We start from the raw sequence: 4,783 nt of genomic DNA on the forward strand, positions 1-4,783 counted from the left end.
CTTCACATGGCAGATCAGGCCTCTTTTATAAGGGCACTAATCCTATTAATGAGGGCTCTATGCCATGACCTAATCACCTCTCCAAAGGTCCTACCTCCTAATACCAGCATCTTGAAGATTAGTATTTCAACATAAACACTCAGACTATAGCCAAGTCAAACTAAAGTAAAAGTGGCAATTTAATTCCTCAGGTGACTGAGAAGACCATAGATATATTAGTAAGGCTTGATTGTGTCTTGAGGGTCCATCTGTCTTCACCTCTCAGCCTGGCCTCTTCATGGTTGGCTGCAATTTTGTCTATGTTGGCAAGATATTTGCCAGCACAGAACTGGCAAATATCTGCCTAAAGAGCTATGAGTAACTGGAGGGGCTTAAATAATTTGGAACTAGTATGAGAAGTCTTACGACTTTGCTATACTTTGGTTTCCTCATCTGTAAAATAAGATAATAACACTACGTCCATAGAGTACTAGTGAATATTTAATGAGCTAGTGGAAGATGTATACCTCCACAGTTAACATGAGCTTTGGAGTCACACCTGGTTCCATCACTTACTCAGTTACTTGTGTATGAGGATACTTATAACACTTGATCATAGGTTGTTTGAGATTTAAGTTTCTAGAGTGTCTATAAAACCTCTAATAAGGTATCTGGCACATAGAGCCACTCAGTAAATGGTAGCTATTAATTGAGTAGAATTTTGAGAAATGACCATTAATGGCTTGAATTTAAGCTAAACTCAGGCATGGGGAAGGGCATGGGCAGTGATCCATAAAGGAGGCACTTTGGGCTTGGGGCGGTGAGGTAAGCTTGGGTAGCACCCACGGGTAGAAATGGGGCTCTTACTTTTTATGTTAGAATTATGAAAATAATAAGAGCTATCTATGACAAACCCACAGCCAATATCATACTGAATGGGCAAAAACTGGAAGCATTCCCTTTGAAAACTGGCACAAGACAGGGATGCCCTCTCTCACCACTCCTATTCAACATAGTGTTGGAAGTTCTGGCCAGGACAATTAGGCAGGAGAAGGAAATAAAGGGTATTCAATTAGGAAAAGAGGAAATCAAATTGTCCCTGTTTGCAAACGACATGATTGTATACCTAGAAAACCCCATTGTCTGAGCCCAAAATCTCCTTAAGCTGATAAGCAACTTCAGCAAAGTCTCAGGATACAAAATCAATGTACAAAAATCACAAGCATTCTTATACATCAATAACAGACAAACAGAGAGCCAAATCATGAGTGAACTCCCATTCACAATTGCTTCAAAGAGAATAAAATACTTAGGAATCCGACTTACAAGGGACATGAAGGACCTCTTCAAGGAGAACTATAAACCACTGCTCAATGAAATAAAAGAGGATACAAACAAATGGAAGAACATTCCATGCTCATGGGTAGGAAGAATCAATATCATAAAAATGGCCATACTGCACAAGGTAATTTATAGATTCAATGCCATCCCCATCAAGCTACCAATGACTTTCTTCACAGAACTGGAAAAAACTACTTTAAAGTTCACATGGAACCAAAAAAGAGCCCTCATCACCAAGTCAATCCTAAGCCAAAAGAACAAAGCTGGAGGCATCACACTACCTGACTTCAAACTATACTACAAGGCTACAGTAACCAAAACAGCATGGTACTGGTACCAAAACAGAGATATAGATCAATGGAACAGAATGGAGCCCTCAGAAATAACGCCGCATGTCTACAACTACCTGATCCTTGAGAAACCTGAGAAAAACAAGCAATGGGGAAAGGATTCCCTATTTAATAAATGGTGCTGGGAAAACTGGCTAGCCATATGTAGAAAGCTGAAACTGGATCCCTTCCTTACACCTTATACAAAAATTAATTTAAGATGGATTAAAGACTTAAACGTTAGACCTAAAACCATAAAAACCCTAGAAGAAAACCTAGGCATTACCATTCAGGACATAGGCATGGGCAAGGACTTCATGACTAAAACACCAAAAGCAATGGCAACAAAAGCCAAAATTGACAAATGGGATCTAATTAAACTAAAGAGCTTCTGCACAGCAAAAGAAACTACCATCAGAGTGAACAGGCAACCTACAAAATGGGAGAAAATTTTCGAAACCTACTCATCTGACAAAGGGCTAATATCCAGAATCTACAATGAACTCCAACAAATTTACAAGAAAAAAACAAACAACCCCATCAAAAAGTGGGCAAAGGATATGAACAGACACTTCTCAAAAGAACACATTTATGCAGCCAAAAGACACATGAAAAGATGCTCATCATCACTGGCCATCAGAGAAATGCAAACCAAACCCACAATGAGATACCATCTCACACCAGTTAGAATGGCGATCATTAAAAAGTCAGGAAACAACAGGTGCTGGAGAGGATGTGGAGAAATAGGAACACTTTTACACTGTTGGTGGGACTGTAAACTAGTTCAACCCTTGTGGAAGTCAGTGTGGCGATTCCTCAGGGATCTAGAACTAGAAATTCCATTTGACCCAGCCATCCCATTCCTGGGTATAGACCCAAAGGACTATAAATCATGCTGCTATAAAGACATATGCACACGTATGTTTATTGCAGCATTATTCACAATAGCAAAGACTTGGAACCAACCCAAATGTCCAACAATGATAGACTGGATTAAGAAAATGTGGCACATATACACCATGGAATACTATGCAGCCATAAAAAATGATGAGTTCATGTCCTTTGTGGGGACATGGATGAAATTGGAAATCATCATTCTCAGTAAACTATCGCAAGAACAAAAAACCAAACACCGCATATTCTCACTCATGGGTGGGAATTGAACAATGAGAACACATGGACACAGGAAGGGGAACATCACACTCTGGGGACTGTTGTGGGATGGGGGGAGGGGAAGGGATAGCATTAGGAGATATACCTAATGCTAAATGGTGAGTTAATGGGTGCAGTACAGCAGCATGGCACATGTATACATATGTAACTAACCTGCACATTGTGCACATGTACCCTAAAACTTAAAGTATAATAATAATAAAAAAATAAAAAATAAACAATTAAAGCAATGCACACGTGTCAAAAAAAAAAAAAAAGAATTATGATAAAAACACACACACCAAGAAACGGTCTGGGGAAGAGCCTGTCAGCCAAACAAGAAGTTAGCACCTTTGGAGGAGAGCTCTGTTTCCATCAGAGAGGCTGTGTTTTTGAAAGGATCCTTTTTGTAGAATTTCATTACTTAGCTTAGTGTTCATTGCACTGACTTGAATTGCCTCTGAAGTCAGAGGGAGTCTTAATATTCTTGATGGTGGCAAATCTTCCACTTATGAGGTGGATTCTACAATTCAGAGCCAAATCTAATGAATTAGGTAGGGGATAAAGCCAAGTAATTCTGATTCAGATTAAAAAAGAAGACCAAACTAGTGTGATTATTTTTTTCCCCCTCTGGCTTAAACTGGCTTTTGAAAACAACAGTATAAGTAAGTCATATAACACTTTAAAAATCAGTGTCATAATTTTATATTTTACAGGTGGAATATATATATGTATTACAGGTGGAATATATATATATACACACATATTATATGTATATTTTACAGTTGGAATATATATATATATATACACACACACACATACATACACACATATATGTATGTATATTTTACAGGCTTAATTCACTTTCTTTTTCTTGTATAAAAACCCTATGTTGTAGCCACAGCTGGAGCCTGGGTCCTCTGCACAGAGACTCTGGTGTGGGTCTTGGCAAGGTGGTCAGTGAATTCTTGATAGGGACACTTGGTGAATACAGCCATCTTCCAGAGGTCGGGGGTCAGGTAGCTGTAGGTCTTAGAGATGGCATCAAAGGTGGCCTTGGCGAAGTTGCTCAGAGTGGCAGTGCAGCCCCTGGCTGAGGTGTAGCAGTCATCGATACCAGCCATCATGAGCAACTTCTTGGGCACAGGCGCCGAGACGATACCAGTGCCTCTGGGCACGCGGATGAGGCGCACGAGCACGGAGCCGCAGCAGCCTCTCACCTTGCAACGGATGGTGTAGGGCTTGCCGATCTTGTTCCCCTAGTAACCTCTGCGCACGGGGACAATGGAGAGCTAGGCCAGGATGATGGCCCTGTAGATGGCAGTGGCCGCCTCCTTGGAGCACTTAACACCCAGACCGACGTGACCATTGTAGTCCGCGATGGCCACAAACGCCTTGAACCTGGTTCGCTGGCCGGCGCCAGTCTGCTTCTGCACCGGCATAATCTTCAAAACCTAGGCCTCGAGAGAGGCCCCCCCAGGAAAAAATCAATGATCTCAGATTCCTTGATGGGCAGGAAGAAGAGATAGATCTCCTCCAGGGAAGCGATCTTCATGTCCTTGACCAGGCGGCCCAACTTGCTGACGGGCATCCACTCCTTATCCTTGGCCTTGCCTCTGCGAGCTCCGTGGCTTCGGCCCCAGCCTGGTCCACGGCAGCGACCCCGGCCTCCGATGCCACTGCCGAAACCTCCACGGAAGCCACTGTGGTTCCCCATCCCAGGGCTCCCGGGGCCTCCGGCCCCCCTACCCGGCCAGCTGCACCGCGTCATTCGCCATTTGGTGTTTTCTCGGAGAAGAAGCTACATGTGGAATATATTAACTCAACAAATTGTGCGTACTTGCTAGACATTAGGCATGATAGTAAGTGCTAGGGTTACAAAGTATTGCTTTTTGCCGAACCCATGGTTGTTGGGGAGAAACCAGAAGATCAGTCATCATAGTGCGGCAAGATCAGACTTGTGGTTTGTTCAGGTTATGGGA

The 4,783-nt window shown here is 42.4% G+C and overlaps 1 pseudogene; it reads right to left on the reverse strand.

Annotated features, from left to right (window-relative positions):
- Window positions 1–3,660: 3,660 nt before the first annotated feature.
- On the reverse strand, window positions 3,661–4,533 carry LOC100439274 (small ribosomal subunit protein uS5-like; annotated as a pseudogene).
- Window positions 4,534–4,783: the final 250 nt, after the last annotated feature.

The sequence above is a fragment of the Pongo abelii genome, chromosome 1 (genome assembly GCF_028885655.2).
Source record: "Pongo abelii isolate AG06213 chromosome 1, NHGRI_mPonAbe1-v2.0_pri, whole genome shotgun sequence".
Lineage (NCBI taxonomy): Eukaryota > Metazoa > Chordata > Mammalia > Primates > Hominidae > Pongo > Pongo abelii.